Source organism: Alligator mississippiensis, chromosome 5, assembly GCF_030867095.1.
Source record: "Alligator mississippiensis isolate rAllMis1 chromosome 5, rAllMis1, whole genome shotgun sequence".
Taxonomy (NCBI): Eukaryota; Metazoa; Chordata; order Crocodylia; family Alligatoridae; genus Alligator; species Alligator mississippiensis.
The window spans coordinates 92,369,255-92,395,731 of NC_081828.1; the positions used below are offsets into that span (position 1 = coordinate 92,369,255).

Sequence of the window (26,477 nt, forward strand, 5' to 3'; positions counted from 1 at the left end):
AACAAGTAAAAAAAAAGACGTTTTGAATTATTATTATTTTTTCTACAAATGACTAAGCTACAGGTATAAATCCTGCCTGTGAAACCTGCTGAGGTAGTATCGTATGTGAACACATAAAACATGTGAAACAGTCCTTGGAAGAGTTTTATTCCATTACAATTTCATACATCAATCCTGTTCCCTTTACAAGGAAATATGGAAAAAAACAACTTTTTGAACACATAATTAGCAGGCATGTGCACATGTTCATGCACCTTGCTTTAAACTGTGTGATCATAGGTCGGCCCCCCACTTGTGCACTGGGAATGCAATTTAAGTCAGGGTTGGGGGAGGGGCAAGCAAGATCAGGGTGGGGCTAGAAGGTGCGTCTGTGGGTGGGGACGGGAGGGCAGACAGGCGGAGCAGTCTGTCTGAGGATGTGGGGGCCAGATGGTTAAAAACAGCCTGGTCAGGGTGGGCAGGAAAAGTACAGCCCAGAGGCTGGGGCAAGTGGTTGGCTTTTCAAGCCCTGGGGATGCACTCCAAACATGTACATACATTTGGTTAGATTGGATATGGGTTGGCCCAGTCTACATACTGTGCCTCCTTAGGTGAGCTATGTTAGAATGGGCAGGCCATTTTTTGCCCAATCTAAACTCCCCAAATGTATGATTAGTTCGTCATTTAGACCTAAACCGAGTTAGGTTGATTTATGTGTAATGTCTGAACATACCCACAAGGCACATCTACATGTTCATTAATGTGCCATAGTTACTGCACATTAAATTTAGTACTTGTATAAGCAAATACTAAATTAATGCGCAGTGACCAGTGTTACTGTGCAGTAGCATTGGCACATGCCTTTTTAGTGATGCTACTGTTCAGTAGCCTAATAATACTGTCCAGTAGTGTATTAGCACTGTTTGTGCTCTGACACACTACTGCAAAGTATTATTAAGCTACTGTGCAGTTAGTGTCTTGTGTAGACATACCCAGTGTCTCCTAATCCAGAGTCAAGATCTTTATAGAAGAATGATTTCATGTAAAAAGTCATAATTTCATTTTTTCTTTTAAATAATTTCAGGAGACAGAAATGATAATGAAATACAGAAAGAGGGCAGTATTTGCCCCAAACATAGGTCATCATGTACATCTACACAAGAAATCAGTTTGCAACACACTGAATTTTGTTGTCCTCCGCAACCTCACTGAAGTCAACTGGTTTCAATGGCATTGAACAATTTCCTTGACAATATCTGGCCCAAATAATATACTACCTGGGATACAGGCACTGAGGATGATAAAGTTAGATTATAGGGCCGGTTTGTTGAAAGTCTTTTGTAAATCCATATTCTCATTCTAGCATTTTTGTATGCATTTTTTAACTATTGTATTTTTCTAGATATGTAAACTAATCTCAAAATAGGGGAGTTATAAATATCAGCATTTGTTTTCAAACTTCTACTCTGGAGAGCAACTCAGAGGTCTAGGAAAACCTAACAGTCACCTGTCAGTGATTTATGAAACAAATATTTGCATAAACTTATGTGACTGGCTAATCAGAAGTGATTACTAGTTTTTTCTGAATTCAGTGGCAGTCAGGAAGCACTCATTTGCAATGTGTACTTGGTCAATTCTGCTACAGACATCAATATTGTTCACCTCATAACCAATAATAATGTACTGTCTGTTCCACGATTGTTTTCAACCAGGCACCAGGCTTTTTCTTCCTTGTAAAAAAATAACTGCTTTTGTTTAAACAAATGACACCTATTCAAGAGTTACAAACCATAGTCTATAAGGAAATTTGCCAACAGAAACTTTAAAATCATTCATGGCTACCAAACAAACAGAAAAAAAGTATGTGAAAAACGGACTCTATTAAACAGCTAAGTCCTTATGTAATACAGACAGACAAGGATGAATTACTGATAAGTGAAGTGACAAAAAAAATTTAAGGATGGACATGCTCTGCAGTGAACAGACAGTGAACTGTATACTTACGGGAAAAAGATTTAGGTATTATTGCGTGAAAGTCCCTATAGCCTTCAGCACCATATGCAGCTGCAATAAAGAAGGCAAAGAGGATGCTGGGTCATGGTATTTCTAGCAGTAAAGTCAAAGAAGAGGGCATTCTTGCTATAAAAAAAATTGCTTCCAAAAAGACTGACAGAACTATAACCACAGGTATAGCAAAGAAATTAAACAGAACAAAACAAGAACAAAAGAAGGATCCTTAGAAGGAGAATACTTATGTGTACAATTTTTACTGGAAAAGCTGCTTTTCTCAAGAGTTGCATAAATTCTACCATGTTTGGTAAACCCCCAACATTTTTTAATCTGCATCCTGTAAATTTGAGGCAAAACTCCCAATGAAATCAAAAGAAGCTTTGACTGAAAACGCCAAAGCGAGAGTTGAGATTAAAGTCAGGCAGAGTTAAGAATCTAACTCCCTTAGGCCCTACCATGCAGTAGAAGACTGGCTTTTGTCGACATGCCACCCTTCCATTTCACAGAACTGCTCTTTGTAAGTATTCAGTCGCTTCTACTGACAATCAATGCCAAAAACTGAGTTGTTGTTTTCCCCCCACCTCTGCCAGCCTTGAGGAGTAGACAGAAAGGGAGCTGGATTCAATTGTGTGTACCATCAACAGAATATTTTGACTGAGGCCTTGTCTGTGCAGGCTTTCAGTCAGTGACACAGCTAAGCAGATGCAACTGTACTTACGTATGAAAATCATGCAGACAGTCTGCACTAGTGTAAATCCATGGTCCAAAAGTGCCACTTGGAATAAGCTGTACTACTGAAAGTAATGGTGCAAAGTACCTATACTAAGGCTTTTGCAGTGATTCAGGTTCATTAGCTTAGCTGCATGAGTAGTTAAAACCTCCACTGTGGATAAAATTTAGCATCTAATAAGCCACATCCATGCAATGGCATTTATTACATGATAACACACTAGCATCACTGAGGGACTTGTTTCACTTTCAAAACTTTTGTGACATGAGAGAAGGAAAAAACCCACTTTGACTCTAAGACCTCAGGATGATTTTACTGATCTGGTTGTTAGCAAAACATTTACCTTTGGGTAAACTGAGCATACTTTGACCAGTTTACCCTTCAAAGTAGAACTGCATTTTGATTATTGAGATACAGGTAAAGAGTATCAGTGTCCACAAGAGGAAACTAGATGTGTCGAGAGAGTGGAACAGCATGAGTAGAAAAGGGGGTGTGAGAGGAAGAAAAAAACATTGATTTAAACTAGCAGATTTTAAAAAATTACACTTGATTTACTAATAGCATGGCATAAGTAATACCTATTAAAGATATTAAAACTTTGCCTGATTTTAGTCAGAATAAGCATATGTACTTGGGAATAATATGCAATACTGGATGCATCTACATGTGCAATTGATCTTACCAAATATACTCTGCCTCAAGTTGAGCTACAGTAACCTAATTCTGATGTCACCATCTACATGCACATTTAAGCGCAGTAATTTACTGCCGCATAGGATAGTACCTGTGTCTGACGGGACTATCATACACCAGAGTAACTTAATCTACTGTGCACTAATTGTGGCGCATGTGTAGACGCTGATGTTTTACTGCTCGTTAGTCTAATACGCAGTAAAGTGCACATGTAGGCATGCCCATTGATACTTATTCCAATTTCTGCTGTAAGATGAGACCTGTATACTCTCCATCCCTGCTGTACTGGTAAATTTTTAGTGCTGTAGTGGTAAAATTAATCTATTTCCAGTGTTCAGCTGATGTGACTATTTCAGATTTACTGATACAACAATAGATATCTGGTATTTTATGGGTTTTCAGGAATAAAAAGGACAATTGCCCAATATTATCTCTATGTAGACAACCTATATAACACACACACCCACTATCACACACACACATGCAAACACTTATTATGAAGACCTAGCTCTTCTAACACAGTCAAGACATTAGTCTTTAATTAATTTACTCAAATTTGCTTAGCAATGACCTTTTAAGCTCCTATTAACTGAGGGCCAGATTCACTACTGTTACTTTATTTTCAAACCGGTGTAACTCCACTGCAACTAACTGAATTACCTCAGCGTAAAACCAGGTCACATGCTTGTGAATCAGGTTCTATACACACACGGGAGCTTAAATCAGAGGCTGCTTTTACCATGATGAATGTGCACATTTCAGCAACGTGACCGAGATACCCACCCTTCCAAGACTGCTATGACATACACTGGAAGAGAACTAGGAGGGAAGCAAAGGGAAAGAAGAACTTGTACATTATAAAAGAGAATAGTGACAGTATTATTAGAAGCATCCACTAATGTGTTTCTTTCACAATGCCCCGGTGCCTCCTATGGTTCCCCAGGTGTTAAAAGCTGCACCTGACCATCTGCCAGATCCTGTATCTTCCCACCCCACTACATCTTCTCACTACATTGTCAATTGCATGAAGCACCTTGGAAAATAGAAATATAAGGACAGCAAAATAGACTGAACTTTGAGTGTTTCCATAATTACTTCTATTAGACTTTTATTTTTAAAGCACCATGAAGTTGCTGCAGTATTCAGGAAATACTGCCCAGACGTAGAAGATGGAAGCCTGGCCTGCTGCTCAGTACATGGGGACAATATGGGTAACTTCAGCACAGAAGCTCTGAAGGGATGGCAGAGGGGGTTAGCTAATGGAAGGGGATCAGATTTGTAGCTCTTTGGACATGTGCTGTGAGGAGTACTGTTCACAGTTTTTGTTTCTCCCAGAAGAGTTTGGGGAGTGAAATCCAGACTAAGGTTCCAAATGGAAAATTTTGTGCTGGTATAGCAAGAATTAGGGAGACCAACTTAACTCTGGTTCCTTGAAAAGGGTATTTGGTATTTCAATGGGATGAGGGGTAGCAATTTGCTTTATCCTTTGACAAAGGGTGCACTCTAAACTCTATTGTCTGGTGGTTAGAGCACTTGCCTGGGAAGTGGGTGATGTGGGTTTGGGTGGGAGGCTCATAACCGGCTGCCTCCCTTCCCACAGTTTCTGAATGACTGCTGTGATCACTAGGCTCTTGGGTAGATGGCATATGAAGGCATCGTCATGACCACTGTTTTGGAGCTGTATTCATGGCTTTTGGGGTGAGTTTGGCATGCTCAGAGTATAGCTAGCAGACAATACTTTTCAGAGGTCTCATGCAAAGATCAGACACCTCCCAACACAGATTCCCTTTCTGGATCCTGCCCCACTCTCCTCCCCAATCTAAATTTGCCCCAGGTCTTACCTAGAAGCCTACAGAACCAATCTTTATCAGGCCCCTAGAGCCTGGTTGTCAAAGGCATTTAAGCTCTTAAAGATGCAGGATCTTTCCAAAAACACTCCGGCAGGTTAGGTAACTTGTTCCTGGTGATTTCAATGAGACTAAGGCACCTCACAAGTTTCAGAATTGTTATTCATTCCAGTATGTGTGGGTTTGCACCCTGTAGCAAGTAAACACTTTGAAAAGTCTGGGGTGTAACCTTTTTTGAGAATCACATCTTTTGCTTCACTTTTGGATGAAACACCTCTGATACCCAAAAGTCAGTAACAAAAAAGAGGCCCCTTCATGGGTTTGCATTAATTTGTGTGCATGTGACTTGTGTTTCAACAGTTCATTTGATATTCTAAGGGAAGTCAGACATCTTTTGCTGCCATTAATTGATCCTTTAATCATAGCTTTAAAATACTGCCACATTTTAACTTAAAGAACACTATAACCATACAAGAAACAGACAGTTAACTGGCTGTACCCCAACTGGAATATGTTCTAATATAGCCCTGTCTTCAAGAACTACATCAGATAAAAAGAACCAAAATGCAGTGCATGGATGAACTGTGGGATGACCTAGCCAGATATTTAAAACTTGGGGTCAAAACTAGTGGAGAAACTTACAACAGTCAGACATTCCTTTACCATGTTTGCTCATGAGTATTGCAGTGCTACTCAAAGCCAGGGACATCAAAGAAGTAACTCTGGATGAAAAGTAAAGGGGCATAAATTCTCTGCTGGATTTTAAAGGAAAAGGGGAGAAATAAGCAGGAGGAGGAGGAAGAGGAAAAGAGGAACTCCATGAATGTCTTGATGGATGGGAGGGACGGCAGTAAACTAAGCATGTGGGATAATAATAATCCCTGAGCAATCTTTCTGAAGTAAATTCCACCCATCCTTCTCCTCCAAAAGTCCCAGTCAATCCACTTGAGGATTCAATTTTTTTCTGCACCCCAGTTCTGGCTTTCAATCAAATATATTTCATTCCAGAAACACAGGTTCCTTCAGATAAGCTATCTCCCATGGGACAACCAGCATGATGAGCTGCACCCATCTGGTAATCTGAGGCTGCTGTTTCCTTCCACAGAAAACACAAAACCTGAACTACAGTTCCCAGAAGAAACGTGTCAATGAAACAGCTCATGCTTTTACAGTCTCCAATAAACAAAGCACTTGGCTGTTTGTTGATTGTACCAGGCAAACAAATTAGCATGTCGTTGTGGTATTGTAACTGACCTGCAAGTCAACAGAATATTTTTACTGAGGACTTGTCTGTGCAGGTTTTCAGTCAGTGACACAGCTAAGCAGATGCAACTGTACTTATGTATGAAAATCATGCAGACAGTCTGCACTAGCATAGAGAATGCAAGTGAATGGACATTTGAAAAGCTCCTTTGTATGTCCAGAAAAAGGGGTCCCTACTCCTCACGGAACTTTAATTAGTTACCCATAAAGTCCCTACCACATCAAGGAGAGAAGAGTTGTTTTCTATTATATAGGCCAGGGTGGACAACCTGTGGCACAGGCACCTTGTGAGTATGGCATGCAGCAGACTGGGGAAGGGACAGGCAGAACAGTGGAAAATAGGGTGGGGAGCAGAAAGCAGAGCAGTAGATTGGTAAAAGAAAGGGATTTGAGTGGTATGCAGGGAGGATGCTGGCATAATCTGTAGCTCCTGAAAGGTTGGCTCCCACTGATGCCAGTGATCTGGCAATACATAACATGTGTGTGTGCACATATATGTGTGCATGTGTAAGGGGTAGAGGGTTGTAAGACTGGGAGCCATCTCCTTAAAATCTGTTCCCATGCTGAAAGCTAAGCCCCAGGGGATCTGTATTTATCAATTTGCTATAATCAATTTAGCAAGCCTGGTCTAGCTGATGGGTCTCACATCTCATTAGCTTATTGGATTTTGGATAAGAACAACCCCAGAACAAGAAGGGCATTTGAATCCAGCTGGTTCTTTGGCTCCTCTCCATGAACTAGCTGACTAGCACCATTAAAAATATGTTCAGAAGGAGGGAGAACAGCTTTATCAGTCAAAGACACATTATACTGGTGTCTCCAGTTCCACTTCTACATGTAACCCATGCTTCCTCTACGTGCACACTACCATCTTTTTTGGCTGGGCCACAAGGGGAGGTTGAGGAATCTGCTGCAGCCTTTTCATTAATAAGCTGTTATCCCAATCAGGCAGTAAAGGCTTTCAGATCTCTGAAACCCCTGGCTGAATTTCACTGCTTTACGGGTTCATTGCTCCTTGCCGGGTTTCCAGCAGACTTTATTTTGCATGAACATTACAGGATACGGAAGTGGCTAAAAGGCTTTTGGAAGCAATGTAAACAAAAACCCAAGGCAAACTGCATATGAGTAAGATAAAATCACTGTCAGATTTAAAAACACTCAAAGTTGATAGGGCTATACCTGCATGTATGCATGCATGTCAGTTTTGACATCTGTGAAGCTGCATTTGGAACTTCATGGCTCTTACTGTCTGTACACACACAAACAGTTTTCCAAAGAAGCAGAACTTCAGACATATCACAATCTAACACTGTTAAGGCATCCACTATCTCTGTTCCTTCTTCAAAGCTCACTTTGGTGAAGCTTATCAGTGTTAATCTATGCTCAGCTACAATAACAAAAATCCAACCTTGCTGTGGCTGCCCTCTACTCTCCTGTTTCATAGTGCTGTGCATAGTGGCAGAGAGAAAGTTCTGTTTACAAGATCTTGAGTCACGAAGATAGCCTTAAGAAGACCTGAGGAAGGGTGCTGTGGTACTCAAAAACTTGTCTAACTGTATCCCAACCATGCAGTTGATCCAATAAATGACTGCACCCACAAAAATCCTTGCCTCTTGCATAGTTCCTGGACTATCATGGCTACATCATTTGAACAATACCAAAGACAGCCTTAGCCCTGCAGTAAAAGAACTGCTGGATCTGTATAGAATGTCAGTGTTTTGAGAAGAGGAGTGGTGTTTTTTGAGGTAGGAAATTAACAGTGGGTCCCAAAGACAACCCTTCCAGGTTTGTTTCTAAACAAAGTGTTGTGACTACTTGGAAAAGCTCATTGTTGAGTTATGAGAATAGAGAATGATGGAGACACCCTAGACAAGTATTGATACTAGAGGCATCCAGAAATCCATCCAGCAGAATAAGGCTACATGGTGGGATTCAGGAATAAAAAGGCATGGTAGTTTGTGAAGAAAATTCAGCTCCATACAGAGTCAGGTAGCCCACTCTGTATGCTTCATATGTGAAGAATTTATAAGACTAATATGCATTAGGTAAAAAGAGCTATACTAATTACTGAAGGCACTATTTCAACTACCATGGAAAGGGACGTAAACATTTTGAATACTAAAACATGACGACCATTGACGTGTCTTTAATGACTTCAGTAAAATAGCATAGATTTATACCACTGGAGTGTCTGGCCTTTAAATCCAGGTGACCTGTTTAAATAGTAACATGCATGTTTAAAGTGATATCACCTCACTATTAGGTAGCCTCTTCCTTTTTCTTCAGGGTAGGCAAAATACCAGCACAATGTCCAGACATTCTTTAGCCATAATTCACTGTTCACGTTAAAAGATTGTCGATGATTCCCTGGCTTTCTTAAAGTTTGCCAAGTCTAAAATTAGGTCTATCAACTGCATCCAGGTTTGTGGGCGTGCCCATACAAGTTGCATCATTCCTCTGTGTTGTCCATCTGTTCTGGTCTTGAGAGAAAAGGCTGACGTAGACAAGGATCTTGCCACCTCAGCACTTCAGAAGCTAGGTTTTGTGACATTTCCAACACCTGGCCTACTCACAAGGCAAGACATGAGACATTTTGTGCTCACACAAACTTGCAAAGAATCTTGGGAATCTGAGGTTTTTATAGTCAGATCACTGAACTGAGAACTTGGCTTTTCATACTGTTGCAGCCCTCAACTTAGATTCACAGATTCATAGTGGAAGTTCATTCAACTTGTGGAAGTGATAATTTTTATTTTCCTTTCTCCCAGGATTGATTCAGTTGGGAAAGAAGTTTGAGGTAAGTTACATATCCGACATATCAGACTTGTTCTGTTTCCTTGTTAGCTGTATTTACCTGACTTTTAAAATATTTTTTCTTCTTGGATTCTGGAGCCAGTCCCAGCATTTTTGATGATTATTAACAAATACCTTACACTCAACTGCACTGATGAAGAGAAACCGTAGTGTAGATCTTTGGGATGGGGCAGAAATGGTTTTGTTAAATTCCCAGATCCATTGTTTGAATCTCAAGAATAAAGTGAGCCCTTCAGCAAGTCTCTTCGCAAAATAATTCCTTCCTGTACAGGTATCACAGCCAATACGTTGCCACTGGGATCCTACATCGTGTATTGTGACCAGGCAACCAGTCAAGCAAGATGTCAAGTAATAGAATATTCTAAACAGGGACTGAAGAACGCGAAGCATTTACAGATTTGAAGTCTTGCTTAGGGTATGTCTAAACTAGTCTTACTGCAGCACGCATTTATCCCAAGGTTTTGAAGCCACCTTTTTTTCTCACTTTCCCAGTCCCGTTTTTAATGTATGGGACTTCTTTGCCTTTCCCAGGAAAAAAACAATAAAACCCTTCTCTCTTTACTTAGACCTCAACCATTGCAAGGACTTTGGGAAGAAATGTCCCTGTAACAATTTTCTCTGTTATGCTGCATCCAACAGCTGTAAAAAATGCATAGGCGACTGGTAGGGGTTGCATGGGGGTGCACAAGCCCCCCCTGACAGCCAACACTGATGCTGTCAGCAGGGCTGGTGCCCCCCTGACAGGGCCATTGCTGTTGGCAGCTTCTGCAGGTTCCTCCCCCCCCCCCCCCAAATTCAGGAGGTACCAGTCACTCATGAAAAAATGCTTCATATCATAGGCTTCCCTAGTCAGGGATCCCTTGAAACACAATGCTACAAAAGATGTAGAATTCACAAAAAGTATCAGACAACTCACATAGCAGAGGTTGCCTGACCCACTGCAAATGCCATCCCCTCACAATTTCAGAAAACAAAATTCAGAGGGAAAGATTTTGGAAATGCAGGAAATGTTCAAAAAAGAAACAGTTTGTGTAAGATAGTAAACATTTTATATGACGTGCGCTGTTGTAATATGGGCTGTAATGGATATAAAATACCTTGGAGCACTGTTTATCAACCAGGGCCCTGGGACGCACTGGGGTGTTGTAAGGTGCTTTGAATGGTGCTGTGAGGGGTGAGGACATAAGCACAGCCTCAGATTTATCCCTGCCTGGCTGCTCCCCCACCCCCCACTGCAAGGAGGTAAGCACTGTAATAAATAAGTTAGTTTTTTAAACGGACTGTTGTTCAATTCACAAAAGTTATAGGAGGGGTGCCTACAGTTTAATGAGGGGTGCCATGTATCTAAAAAAGTTCAGAACCGCTGCCCCTGAGACTGAGGCCTGTTCTTAGTTTGCCCTAAAATGAGGCTAAAATCAGATATATACATGTAGAATTTGGTGGCGTTTTAATGAGGCATGTTAAGAAGCAATGGCAAGGTGGCATTTCTTGGTGATTTATTGGTATGGTACTGCCTTAATACTAAATTTTCTTCCCTCTACTCCAAGCCATATGAAAATCCTGAATCTGACCTCAAATCTGCTTAATAGATTCACTACTGACTCAAAGAGCAGGTATGCAATGAAAGGTTCTCATGCTCTGAGAAATCACTTATTGCAGCACATGTAGCACATTACTTTGAAGAAGTTGGTGCTTAAAGAACAGAGATCTTATGCAGGGGGGCATGACAGTCCTCATGAGTGCACACCCCTACTTTGGCCAATGTAATGAACTTGAAATGTGAAACAACTTCTAAACAGAGCTTTTCAAGCCCATTTCTGGTTTCACAGCTGATGTGACCCCTCTGGCATCAGTACCTGATTCATAAACAACAAACAAGTTCAGAATCAAATCTTTCAGTTTCTATACCTGGATTTAGGACCACATTCTCATATTGTGTAAAATAGTGCAACTGCAATGAGATCCAGCCACTAGTATTTCTGGCAAGTGGGAGACAAATAACACTGGTTTGGCCAGACAGAGTAAGCCACTTTCTGCCTTTCCCTGTCAATCAAAGGTAATTCCACTGAAATAAGTGGAACTGCCCTGATCCCTACTGCAAGCTTCCAAGCTGTGCACTGTAAATGTACCCGAGCTGTGATCTGCAATGCCACAGGCATGCCTGACCTCCCTAAAGCTAAGACTGACAGTCTTACTGAACTAGTCCAGGAAGTACAGTGATTTTGAGATGCAGAATAAAAGAAGTGAAGGAGACAAACACACTCATCCTTGCTTTTGAGCTAAGACCTCAACCCCACTCTCAATGAAGTCAATGGACAGGCTCATGTCCATTTGAATAGAAACTGGGGCTGTGTGTAGACGAAATGAGGGGCATGTGTGCATGACACTTTAAAGCGGGTTAAATGCTTTTGCATGACTTTCGTGGTGTTGGTGTTTGCACACATCGGCACTGTCTTGCACAGTAATTCCAACCACTGTAGGAAATTCAGCGGCATAATGCACCTTAAATGATTTGGGGTGCACAAAGCTAGAACTGTTCTGAGGAGTTTTAGTTTAATGCCCTACAGCTGCAGAGCAAAGCACTGAGCTCCATGCAGCTCAGGGGCTCTGCAGAAAGCCGGTGCAGACAGCCTGGCAGCAGCCTGGGAAGGCAAGCTCCTCTCAAGATCTTCTTTTTCCCCCACTGGAGCCTGCCTACCTGCCTGAGCTGCACTGGAGCATGGTGCTTCCCTCTGTGGCTGCAAGCTGGGTGCCTATGGGTGGGTGCTGCCTGGGTGAGTGGGGAGCGCACCACTGCCATGGAGGGAAGTACCAACAACCCCCCCCCCCCCCCCACGCCTCCCCCATGGACAGCCCAGGGACCGCTCTGTCCACTGCCAGCTTGCCCTCCTCTCCCTGTCATAAAATTGGGTGTGTGCATGACATGGGGGTTTAAGGGACCCTAAATTGAAGCAGTGTTTTTAAAAACCCACTGCTTCAATTTAGGGCTCCCGTTTTATCTACACATGCCCTGGGTTTCCACATGTGGATAGTTTCTATGAACAATGGATCACAATCTGAATTTAGGGTGCTAGTTTCCATCCCCCCAAATGCCTGTGATGTACCCAGGGAAGAGCCCTTTGATTCAGTGGTCTTCATCAGATCTAGTCTGACCTGCATAAAACAGGGCAGAAAATTTCACACAGAACTTCCTGAATCAAGACAAGAGTTTTTGGCTGAGCTATATGTATCTCTTAGATAGTCATTCAGTCTTGGTTTAAAGACACTGATTATGAGAAAATACACAACAACCATGGGTAAGTTGCTATAACAGTTTAAAACTGCTAAAAGCTTGTACCTTATTTTTACAACAAATTTGTCTGGCTTCAGTTTCTAACCCTTTGGAGAAGCCTATTCATCTGTGCGGGGTGGGGTGGGGGGGGGGTGTTGTTGTTCACCTACCCAAAAGTAAAAGATGTTAAAAAGCAACTAGGCAGAAGGTAGGTCAAAGTGGCATCTTAGAGGCTATCTAGTTCAGACGGCATATGCTTTGATAGGTAACAGACTTAACAAAGATGCTAGCATCTGTCAAAGCAGGTTGATGTTTATGAGAGCTTGTGCCTCTCTGAAGCAGTTAGTCTCTAAAAGGTGCCACCCTTCCCTGCCTTCTTCTTGACTTCAGACTAACACAGCTAACCATCACTGTACTCATAAATACCAACCAGTAACTTTGGTTACTTCCAGTTATGAGTGCCCACCCTGAAACACCTGGAGGGGATTTCCTAACCCACACAAAACATGGTGCATCCACATTCCAAAAATGAAACAGTGTCTCAAAGTCAACCTCCAAAACTCAAGCAATAGAAAATAAATCTCTGTCCCCTCCTCTGAAAATCACAGCCGTACCATGCACCCATTAGCTTCTCAGAATTTGCCCAGGAGAAGATGCAGGCAGTACATGGCAAGCTAAGCCTGTATTTTGCTGTAAGAGATTAAAAATTCACTCCACATTAATGGATGAATTAATTAAACATGAATATAAGTAATGCAATCAGCATAGCACACCCCTGTGCTATGGGTTCAATGTTAATTACAATCTCTTCTATTTAATGATCATTTTCAACACATCGCTGTTTTGGGGCTGACAATGGAGAGCCGCATAGAAGTTGTCAGGGGCAACCTGGACATTTGGGCAGGTAGGAAGCAGGAGTTCGCAGCACGTTGGAGGAACAGAGGGCAGTTTGAGTCTGGAGGATATGCGTGCTAAGTGGTTCTCCTAATATGATGGGTAGGAGAAAAGATACTAATGCTGGCATTTCCTGGCATCTTTAGGCTACAGAGATCTCATCCAAAGCTGGTACAACATTGCTTCTAAATCTGCAGCTGCTCCACCTGGTCCTGGGACATCTTTTGCTAGAAAGCCCAGAGTACAAGCTGCTTTGTAGTGAGGGTCTACTTTTTTAAAAGTGCCTTGGTGACTTAGGAGCCTATATCCCCTTGGCTTTCACTGGGAAATTGGATTCTAAATCAAATTGAAATGCATTTGAGAATCTCACACCAAGAACCCCATAGAACCTGAGTTCAACTGCAACCATTGCAGAGGTATGTCACAGCTTCCCCCTTGTCCGGCTTATCAGGAAACCTCGATCTGCTGTTCCTCTAACTCCTTCCACAAACAGCAGTCTGGACATATACCCATTTCCTCCCATCCCATACTTGAATGTCTCCTTAGCTGTCCCCTTCCTTCCCATCAGCCCTAGCCTAGAGGTTTGGAGCAGTTCCAACACTGGGTCTGGATCTGGGCCACCACACTGAAAGGCTGCAGCAGGCTTCCACCAGAAAAAAAATGCTTGAAACAGCAACTGTGGAGCAGATGGGGGCAGCTTTCATCTCTCAAGGCAATTTTTCTGAACAGCCTGCAATCCTGGGAAGACATTGCTGCCTCCCTTATACCTAGAAGGCTTCACATACAAAAGCATGAGACCTGCGTTTATAGTTTTAAGTTAATCTGCAGATTCTGCTGCAGATCCTATGACTGAGGTTCACTTCAGGCAGAGGCCCAGATCATGCTGAGGTCTGGCATTTGTTGATCACAGTGTAGTGGCAAGAGCTGTACTCTGTGTGGGGGCCTCAAAACTGTTTGGCAAAGTAACCAGGACTGAATACACTAAGTACTTACAGTAGCTAATTTAGCATTTACTTTATGTCTTGACCAGTGACTCTTAACCAGGGTTCAGCGGCACCCTGCGGTGCCGCCTGATCTTTTGAAGGGTGCCGTGAGGTGTGAGGAGACAAGTGAGGTGTTTGGAGACAAGCAGGTAAACTAAGCAGATAAGCATAGGCTCAGGCTTGTCCCTGCTTGGACAATCCCCCATTCTCCCTGCCAGGCCCCTCTGCAAGGAGGTAAGCACTATAATACATGCATTCATTTTTTAAATTGGGTGCCATTCAATTCACAAAAATAATGAAAGGGTGCCACCAGGCCAGTAAGGGGTGCCTCGAGTGCAATGAGGCATGTCTCGAGTCCAAAAAGGTTGACAACCACTGGTCTAGACTAATGGTTCTTTAATTTAAAGGATGGACCTTCACCTGGTGTGAACTGTCAAAGCTCCACTGCTTTCAAAGAAGTGACGACAGTATACACCAGTTAAGGGTCTGTCCTATCCAGTGCTTCCTATCCACACACATGGTGATAGCCACCACCATAGGTGCCTGTTCTGGAAGCCCTCAGCCTAAGGCATTAAGCCTCCTTGGCTTAAAAGTTTCTCTCCCTCTCTCTGTCCCCACCCCCACCCCTGCCCCACCCATCTTCTCCACACTCTAGGAGGTGAAACTGCATACCAGCAATTGTGACATTGCTGTTTGTGTGTCATATTGTAACTGAGTTTCCACATCCTCCTCGCACTGTTGTAAAAGTGCCTGAAGAGGAAGAAGTGCAAATAATGAAATATAGGAATGCAGGAAAAGGGGAAGCAGCAGAGAGACAGCAGCCCAACCGAAATGCTAAGAATTATGGAGAAGTGACAGAAAGGGAAGCACAAACCAGGAATTATATTTGGTGGCTTAGCAAAAAAACCCCCAAAAAACAAACAAAAAAACCAAAATCGGGCTGGGCTTTTTCTGCCCCTAAAGCAGCCTTATAGATGAACAGTCCTGTTTGGCCTTCAAATGAACATTCCTTTAGCTGGAATGTTTCTAGGGCTCAGAAGTTTTGACTGGAAACCAAACTCACTTGCTGTCAGCAGTCAAGTCAAGGGAATGAGGTAAGACACAGAAAGATGTTGCCCTTTTGGGCAAACCTGTGCCACAGCCAGATGAAAGAGCAGACAACTTAGGAAGTCTTTCCAATACAATGGTGCACAGTTCTGTTCCCCGCTCAATCAGAATGAAACTTGACTACACCAGCAAAGGTTTTAAAATTCATGTGAAGAGTTCTCTCTTCTCCATCTGCAGGCCCAGGGGCAAAATAAAATGCAAACCTCCTTTAGATCCAGCAGCTCAGCTCAGTTTTTGTTCTCTCCAACTCTCCATAACTTTAATAGGGGTCTGCCTGAGTAAAAACTGAGTGAACCTTGAGCACCTGACTCTTCATCAAGGACAGTATTCTAACAGATATTGCACTTCATGTTCCAACACTTACCTCAGCTCTGTTGCAAGCTGTATCTTGGATCCTCTTTGGAAGTTAGTGGTGACAAGCTACGCATAAATTAAGACAACATGGCATTGCATGATACGACAGTTGCGTATGAACAATATACTGAGGCACATTTACTGGGTGAAAGCCACCTTGCCTGTGGAAAGCCCTGTGACCAACCCTCTCTGCAAAGGCAGGTCATTGAGGGCCAATATATAGTGAAAACAGGGTCGGGGAGCTGCAAAGATGGTTCAGAACTGGCTTGAGCAGTGCACCTACACTTGATGCTTTAGCTAAGAACTGCTGTACAAGAAGTGCCAAGAGACAATGGCATGCACCAATCCCACAATCTGCCTGCAGGCTGGTAAAATGTACAGTCTGGTCCACCCTACATAATGCCAGGCACAAGACTAATGTATTCTGGTTCTGGGTGGGACAGGGCAGGGGGAGAGATGAAATCTGCCCACTCTGAATTACATAGGGAAGAGCATCAATTTTCATCTTATTCCACCAGTGTATCTAGCAACATTTTTTCCATACTGTATTATGCCAGCTTATCCTTTTGGACTGGGAGCTCAGCTGGGGAGCAGATCTGTTTCATCTGCTTGACAATTCCAGCACCTATATGTTGCCTTATATGCCATAGTATCTGTGCTCTAGATTAAGGTGCTTCATCCACTGTATTCTTCTTCTAGGGGTAGTAAATGTAACTGTACCACCTTAAAGGTAGGTAAAGCTGGCTCTTTGTGTATCTACGTGTGTAAATGGATGAGAAGGATGTATGTGTTCTGCAGATTTTGGTCAGCTCACCCTCACTTACACAATGTAAAGGGTGGCTGACCCATTCTTTCAGCTTGAGGCAGGGGGATCTGATATGCTATCTGTTCCGGATTAGTTTAGATTCCAGTGGGGTTCCTCCTGATTTACACTGTAGGAAACAATAGGAAAAATTTGGGCTTTCATTTCTTGTTATGATTTTGGATAAAAGATACCAAGCAAAAGAGGTGGAAATGTTATTGCCATCCCGCTAGGAAAGTCCTGAAGCAGCTTGGTAATATAACTAGACTGTTCCTAAACATGGCTGAAACTTATAAACAAAATCCTGAACAGTGGGCTCTGCTAGCACTCTGATTGTAAAGAAAAGTGTATCACTGACTCCATGCATTGCCACCAGGGAGTACATGATCAAGGGACCACTCAGATGAGGATTTCCACACTCATGCCAACTTGGAAAAGGAGAATATTGAACTAACAACAGATGTGGAAAGTGCTTGGTCAGGATCTTTCTCCAATTCCTTTCACGTTAACTACACTACTTAGTCCTTAACAAAGGCTTTCACTCTCCTAGGCTCCAGTGTCCTGCTTATGCCTACAGAGAGCTGTATATTGTACCCAACTTTATGACTTAGAAGAACACACTGGGCTTGGACTCAGGGAATCTAGTTTCAGTTACTAGCTTAGCCACAGACTTCCTGTGCAACCATGGGAAAATCATTTAATGTCATGTGCCTTACTTCCCTGTCTGTAAAAAACAGGGATAACACTTCCTCTTCAAAGAAACCCAACTCTGTGCCCCTCTAGCTAAAGCTAAGGTGGAGTCACATCAGCTGTCATAGCCCAGGCCCATCTCTGACCATTCAGCCATATCCATCATTCCATTCTGTTACCTGTACAGATGTAGCACTGGGAATTGTTTTCCCAAATTGCTTTAGGCACTGAGAAATCCAACCCTTACATCTTTCAGGGCCAGCTACAACTCGCCCCACAGACACACACATGAGGGTGGAAAACCACATTTTATTTTCTGAGAAAACACACCCACTCTGCAAGGCAGAGAGGGTGGAGCCCTGATTCTGTCCTCCTTCAAGGAAAAGATGTTATTTATGATCCCTCAGGACAATAGGGAGATTACTTCTCCCTTGGAGTAAAGGTGGGGAATTACAGAAGGAAATAGGACTTTGTGACTCATAATTCCTTCCCCCAGCTGCTCCCTTGTTGCCCTCTGTTGAAGATGAGACTTAGTATCAAAACTTAATCATCCTCAAAAAAAATGAGCATGGTTCAGTCTTTCTCCCAAACCTGTTTTCACTGTCCCCGTGCATTGAAGTCACTGTGGCAGAAGTGTAGAGCGCTTTGTGACAGGCTCAGTCTGCACCTTAGCTGTAGGAAATGACTAAACACTAAAGTACATACTAACTCCTCCTAGGCTTTGTAGTGTTTTTCATACTGAGACATAAAGGTTTCAAGTTCAGTTATGAGGTGTGAACTCTCACTCCAAAACGAAATTGCCTGTGTGTTTTCATCCTGCAACGGGCTTTCACACCAGCTATGGCTCTCAATTGCATATGAGCAAAGGTAGGCCTGGACCAAGCTGTGGATTTGAACCCTGTGCCCCTCCAGCTAAAGTCAATGTGCACTCACATTCAGATTTCACAGCTCAGATGAATCTCTGCATAATCACCATTGCACCAGGCCAGTGTTAGGAGTTTAACTCCACAACTGCACAAATGTAACAGCAGGGTAACACAAAGGTGACCTGGGCTCAGGACCTGTAAATTGCCCTTCCTCCCAACCCTCAAAAGCTGGAACAATACAGAAAATAGTTTCTCTGCACAAAGCCTGACTGCTACTAGCTCAGCTAATTTAAACTTAAAAGATAAATGCTAGCTTCACCAGATATGTTTAATTTGGTTGCCAAACTTTCATGTGACCTAACTGACTGGTTGACATTTACCTAGTTCCCACAAATAATGAATTAAAATCTACTACTGATGCTGCTTAATGTGTCAGTGATAGTCCTACTTGGGGAAATTTAGATCTAAACCAAGCACATGCCTCAGGCCAAACCAGTTCTGCTCCATACTGGAACGGATGCTTGAGATTTCTCTCCTGCAGCTACTGGAAAGACAGGCTTGCTCTTTCACTCCTACAGGAAAGCCAGGACAGGCCTCATTCAAAGTATAGTTTAATGGTTAGAATATCAGATTGCAACACATGAATTCAATTCCTAGGCTGTACTGCTATTGCAGTCCTTCAGGCTTCTCTCTGCCTCAGTTCCCAATCTGTAAAATAATAGCACCATAGGCAGGGCATTCAAGTGCCTACTTAATGACACCTATAAAATGTCAATTAGATTTGAAGGTCTCTGCTGTAGGGAGCATCTTTTGCAGGCTTTGTACATACAGTAGCTAATATAGTGGGGTACTGATCTTGAGACCCTGAGATGGGACTGCAATACAGATTATTATTAAGATGACAATTTGAGATAAAGGGTACCAACAAAGCTCAAAAGTATAATTCTATTCCCTCAAAACAGTTCAAGCCTGCAGTCTTGCATAAACAATGTGATGCTAAAAAGATAAGGAAGAGGCATTTTACCCAGCTAATGTGCACACTGGACACACAATTATGCACAACCAAAACACGGTTTGTATTGCAAGGAGTTGAGCCAGGCATAGAAAGAGGGATCAAAATGTAGATACCCACCCTTTCCAAGCATTAATTTTCCATTAAGATTATCACCAAAGGCATTCTCCTCTCTCCTAGCTTTTATGTAATCTTCAAAAGCGTCTCTAGCAGGCAAAGTCTTTTTTTCAAGCTTCCTCTCAGTTCTTGGTTGCCCATTCTCTACAATGAGTTTTTTAAACTGCTTGCTCAGTATATTTTAAGGTAAATTTCAATGTTGGTCTAACCAGACACATCATGTATCAATTTTTGAAAAATACAGGACACATACCCAAAATGCACTTTTTTAAAAGCCTGTTTCCAGCTTTTGTGCCTTCAGTTTTAACTTTTATACTGCACACAGTGAAATTTTTACCTGCAGTGACACAGATTGGTGACCAGTACCTTCCTAGAGTAATTTCTCTACATTCATTCTAAAGAAAGGGCTTTTAAGTCATTGCAAGTAAAATTAAATTCCTACACTGCTATCAAAAATAGCTGTTGTGTCTGACGGCTACATGTGTGCATTCCTCTGGAAAGTCTCAACCATAGAAGCACCTGCATTCTGGGCTGATCTGCCCTCACTTCAAGGGATATATAAGGTCACTGCTGAGCACAGCCTCTATTCAGGGCTCATCACACACAGGATTCTCATGCTAGCATGCAGCATGGTAGGTGACTGGGGGAAGAAACCTTCCGTCTAAAGCAGCACCATGGAGCCAACTACTTCTCATTCTTTTACATCTTGGCATTTCTAGTGATTCTACCCAAGGCAGAAACATCCCACCTCAATTCTGAGAGACAGAGTGACTGTTCAGGGCTGGCTCTGAAAAATATATATTTTACTGGTAAACTACATACAGCTAAGCAGGAAACCACTGAGACAAAAACATGGAAACACATGATAACATTTTTAATTACTTTTTTTCCTACGATAGAACAGTAGTCTGAGGCTGGGACTGTACCAGGAGCCTGTGGGACTAGGCACCTACTTGCCACTGAATTTCACTGGGATCTGGGTATCCAGTTCCCTTGAGCTTGTCTGAAACTTACCATTTATTTTTGCATAAGAGTGGCACCTGGGAGCCCAATCCAGACTGCAACGCAAAACAGGGCTCGCAACTGTTGAAGAAAACACTGAGCTGAATAAAACATTAAGAGGTTTGTTTTTCCTTTTCATCTTTTATCAAACAAATGTGCTGTGTCTTGCAGAGCTGCAGGATCCTGGCAACCAGCAGCAAAGCTTCCCTGCATGTTTTGTGCAATTGCTTCTGTTGATGCAAATGTAGTACTTGCTAGAGCAACACAGAGCTATCTGATGAGCTCCCATCCTATGCCTGAATGTGAAAAACCGAACCCACAGCCCAGAATGTGTGGATCACAGCGTTCTCAGGAAGTACGCAAGTAACAGAACTATTTGCTTTCTGTCTTTCTGAAGGTAAAAGGGGGGAGGAAGGGGGGAGATCACACAACTAACACCAGTCCTCACACAGGAAGGCTGGGGTCTGCATTTTGCTCATGTAACCCAGGCACTGTGAAATGCTGCATGGTGCACTGTGCACTGGCCTTGCACATAAAGGAGACAGTTCCTTAAATACCACACTCATTTCCTGGGACTGCAGAAGAGGCAGGTCACTACATATTTCTGCTCAGAGTGACTCTTGTAATCACCCTTTCCTATTCACAGCTGCTCAATCAGCTAATGAAACATCTCTTAGAAAGTTATCAAGTTAGAAGACATGCATCAGCTTTTAGTGGAAAACTATCTGTTGAAGAGATACAGCAATGCATATCTGCATTTTCCACATGATATCCGTTCCAACACGTTAGAGATCTATCCTTCTGTTCCGAGGAAAAGATGCTTCCCAAATCACCAGTGTGCAATGCTAAATTTACTACAAGATAGTTAGAAACAAATTGGAACTGTTGATCTAAAAAAGATATGGTAAGAGCAGTCTTCTGAACTAACTCCTTAATATTTCATTCATTTGTTCCCCAGCCTCCAAGGCCAGGTACATATATTACACTTTTACCAGCATAAATGATCAGAAACTGGTCTATACCCGTAACAGAAGAGAAGTTTGGCACACAAAAGTGGTTTATACCCATAACAGAACAGAAGTTCAGCATACATGGACTGGTTTAAAAATGGTGCAACCTGATCTAAGATTTACCACCCCCCACCCCCAAGGGTAAATGTGTTTTGTTCGCTACCAGTCTAAACTATGCCACTTACAGAAAACCATGCAAATTATACTGATTTTGCCTCAGGCTTTCTGAATGTCTGCACCTAGCACAAAATTCTGCATCTGCTGCACGCTTCCTAAAGCTACCATAAGAAATAAAGCATGCTCTCCAGGGAGTGAGTTAGCATCTGAGTTTGTGCACTGTTTTAAGAGATTGTCCTGCTCCCACAGAAGTTCATTGCATAACTACTCTTTGTTTGGATGGCTCCAGTACTGGAATAGACCCATATTTTGAGAGTAAACCATTGTTTCTGACACAAGACTATATTTTATCTTGCCCTCCCACTGCAAGACCAGTGGAAGGGGACAAGGATTTCAGGACATTTGGTGCTGCTTTTCTTTGGAAGGCCCTGGAGGATCTGACTCAAAACTCATGAAGTAATGTTTTCCCAACCTCCTGGAGCAAGAAGGAAATCAGAGCTCATACTGCCTTTAAACCTAAGGGTCCCACATGCTTCACAGTCTGGGACTACCACTCCCTGAAACCCCCATGCAGCCCCAGCCTCAGAGGGAAGAAACGGAGGTGAGAAACACGGAAGTGAGCGTAGGTTTAAAAGAAGTGTGTCAGCAGAGGCTTGCTGCATTGACACTGCTCCCCCTCCCCTTTCTATCATCATAAGACTTGGGCCCCTTTTGCCTTCTTACTCCCTTCTGCCCATCACAGCAGAGGAGCTCATGGACACACAAAACAATGCGTGAGAGGCAGTGGGTACACGCTAAAAACTGAACATATCGTCCTCAGCTGCTGCCCACTTCCCAACTGGAATTTACATGCTTAGCTTTTAAAGGGATACTATTAAATTATCAGGAACTAATCTTTTCCTCTTCTAGGTTTGCAAAATCTATTTATTTTGCAAAATACATACTTCCACACTCTTTTTTCCTCTTTACAAAACTTGGCCAGACTAAAAATCCCGTACTAACAAACCTGTATGTGTGTGGTACACTTGATTTTGTACGCACACAATGCAGATTTGCACCTGTCTGTATTTACACAAACACACAGGACTTTTTTTCTACTAAGTAGAGTAAGAAAATGTATGTCTGCACATGCACACATGAGAAAGAGAAACAAAGAAGACAACGGAATAACGACCATTCTTTGGCTGGGAAATATATTGCTATTAAAAGCTTTGAAAGAAGGACTATAAAAACGATGAATAAAAAAAAAAGATTTGAAAATTAAAAATATCTTGGTGTTAGCCTTTTAACACCGAAGGCCGAAACGTGTACTGTATATATCAGTCTCTTTCACAGCATGGAGGAAAGGAACTTATTAGTAGTGGTTACAGTGTATAGCAAATGAACAGACCCATTAATGTGTCATTACAGAACAAACAAAATGAGACATTTTCTAGACTGTTTTTCAAGGGGTAAAAAAAATCTCCTTAACACCACGATAAGCCCATGATAGCACACCAATTTCACTAGGATCTACTTGCAATGTGGTGGTAAGCTTAAGCAAATGTGGTGCTACTGCAGATAATACTTAATTACTCTGATTCACTCCATGCCTGCTACATGTGATGGGTTCCAAAGCCACTGAAATCTTCTGTTAGTGCATTAACATTTTTTAATTCTATTCCTACTGTTGTGCAGACAAATGTGCAACAAAAAATGTCCAATTCCCATTTGCTTTCTAGGACAACGATTTAGCTCTCAGTATAAATATACCCCCAGCAACCTCCTCACTGCAATGGGCCTTTCCAGTTTCACCACTGTGGTACCTATTTTTTTTTTTTGATCCCAGGAAGATCAAAAGGATTAAGGATCCTGCCAGGCACAGAAAAGAATCCTTCTTTGTCACTTCCTTGTGATACAGTGGTGCTATCGGGTCATCTTGCAGTCTTTAATCACAACGTAGTCCAGCCATATTTTCTTCAGTGGAGCCAGAGCCATGCAAACTACTAACCAGCATATTTGTGGAATGATGGATGCCAGAGAGATGGGAATCCTCAGACCATGGAAAGTGACTGGCAGCTTAAAATGTGGGCAGGACTGGCTAAGGTTGGGAAATGGCCGACTTAAGGCATTCCCCAGATAGTCTGAGTCATTCTATAAAGACCCCAGAGCTCTTCTCACCAGACTCTCATCTGTCCTCTTCCAGATAAACTGACATAGGGCCCTGCTGCAGGCAGCAGCACAGACACCAACCCTCCAGTTGAGACAGAGGGACTTAAACCACATGAGTATTTTTAATGTGGAACTCTTTACAAGCATAGTTGGAGAAAGACATGCATAGCTGTTCTCTCAGTGGAGTGTGGCCTGCAAACAGACTCAAAACATACCTCCAGCACAAATGACTTCCCTTGTAAAAGATGAAGGTCTAGCAATACTGTTAGGCTGATGAACCCACTTCAGTGCTGATGCCAACTTTTCACCTCAGCACTGGCCACTGCCACTACTTCTGTACATTTTTCAGCAGGAGTTATATGTCTGTAACCCTGTTCTGACAAGGCTGAGATGTAACCAACCATGTCTTGGACGAGAATGATCGGTTATTTTCTGCCCATGTTATGGAAGGATTAATGCACAGAACATTTGGCTTGTAGAAAAAATTAAAAACAAAAGTATGTTAATAAATCTGGAAAGTTTGCATCCAGCCTGTGTAGCTGTTGGGTAGTCATGTTGGGTAGGCTGTTGAGTAGAATGTCTTGATGAAATAAAAAATGAATATTTCCTCTTATATAAATTGCAATATATGCACAAATCATCTTCAGACTTAGCTAAAACCACATTTATATTCCACTAGAAATTTCTATTAGGTTAGTTCGAAAATTCTAATAGAAAGGGCAGGCTAAAAGCTTGTGCAGATATTTTCTGGCAATCTGGGTAACATGGTTCCTGTTTGAAAACAAAATTGGGGTAGAAGGCAGAGAGGGTCTCATATCCTATCATAAAATAGCTTAGAGGAAACTAAAAACTCTAGGAGCAGCCTCTTCCAAAGCTACATTTCCAGGGCAAAAGAGCTGTCTTACACTAAACTTTTTCTTGAATTTTTTTTGAGGAGGCAGGGGATAGAGGGGAGGAATGTCTCATCTCTTTTTATAAATTCTCTGATATGGCACCTGGGAGAGTAGAAAGCAGGATTTTTATTAGCTTGCATGGACTCTTCTCAACTCAGAAAAAATCTGACTAGATTTAGCAGGAGATGACTAAAAGGAAGCACAAGTCAGATTTTTTTAAATGGCTCTGCCTGATAGGGAAATTAGTAGCACATCTGTTGCCTGGCTTTAATTTCTGGGGTATTTTCTAAAGTTCCTGGGTGATTCAGGAACCTGAATCCTATTTTCACAAGTGACTTGGGCACTTAGAACGTGTATCTTACTGAAATCAGTGGAGAGGCTGGTATGTGCTTTTTGGAAATCCCAATCAATGCCAATTTTAGGCACCTAAATACCTTTGGTACCTGGCTTTTGATCTCATTTTCAGTGAAACTTTGGTATTTTTTAAAACACTGTCACCAACTTAAATGTAAAGGAAGCAAAGGAACAATAGCAGAGGGTAAACTGGTTACTTTCCCAAAATTTACTTCTCCAACATAATTTACTTCCCTGCCTCTACAAAAAAATAAAATAAAATAAAAAATTGTCTGGTGGGTGGTGAAAACAGCAACATTTTTTATGCAGCTGGAGTAGCTTTTTTATTGCCGGATGCTTCTTCCATATCATTCACTCCAGACTCTGTCTAGCTGAGGTGACAGCTGGATGTTCCACAAGCTGTTTCCTGAGGCCAGAGATCTGGGGCTCAGTTGCCTTTGACTTCACAAGTTAATCACCTGTTTGGTGCAGCCTGCCACACCATAACAGACACACATTCAAGGAAGAATGAATCTGAACAGAAATCATGCTGCTGTGAAATGCCACCTACAGCACCAGCCGCACACTTCACTAGTGTGCAAGTTTCAGCTCATTCTGGTGCATGAGGGGCTTGCACCAGTCCAGCTTCCACTGGTTACAAAACCCCCTTTCCTAGTCAGGCAGCAGCAAGTGCAAGGTATCTTAGTGGCTGTAGTGTGATGAGAGGAAGCTCTGTCATTAAGAAAAGGAAAGCTAGTGCTCAGCTGCAAAAGTACTGCCTTTGTATGGGCACATGACAGCTGCCCCCCCCAATCATTTTTGCTCTGGGCACAAGCACACAGGTCAGAGCTTACATGCCTAATTCCCACCAGCAAGTCTAAAACAAAGTAACAAAGAATATAAAGATGGATGGATTTGGAGCCTATTCCTGCTCTCCATACACAGTCATTCTCCTAAATTAATTCAATGATTAGCAAACTGGCATTAGTAAAATCCTCTCCAGTCTATGCTATCCCCCTTCCAGCTACAGCCCTACATGTCTGAGCTACACTGCAGCCATGGCTGAGATCCTGTTAGATAATTTTAACTCCCCAGCTAGAATGGGGCTTATCTGAGCAAAAGAGATGTGCTTCATAGATAAAGGCAACTTCCTCTAACTGCAGATTAGATCAGCAGGCTCAGTATCCGTACTAAAAAGCCACATAGCTAAACACTGCTTGTCTCCAGTTTAGCCAAAACTCACTGCTTGCTTGCTTTCCACCATTAAGAAATGAGATTAACAGTTTGTATCTCCTCTCCTGTATGTAAGTAATATTTGCCAGCATGCAACGGCACTCCCCTCTGCAGTGCTCTGGCAACCAGCATGTGTTCCTTAAAATGGTATGAATTTCAGAATTTGGGGAAATAAGAATGAATGCTTTCCCCACCAGTCCCACTGCATGTTGTCACCTTCTGGGGAAAGGCAGCCTCTTCCAAGTAAATGGAGAAGTGTGAAAAAGCTGCCTGTAGAATGAAACACTTGTTACTACAGAAGTATTG

General features: G+C 42.3%; 1 protein-coding gene across 4 annotated transcripts in view; it reads right to left on the reverse strand.

The window, feature by feature from the left end:
- IKZF1 (IKAROS family zinc finger 1) overlaps nt 1-26,477 on the reverse strand; it is an 80,099-nt gene that overhangs the window by 24,841 nt on the left and 28,781 nt on the right. The gene's annotated exons all lie outside the window — the stretch shown is intronic.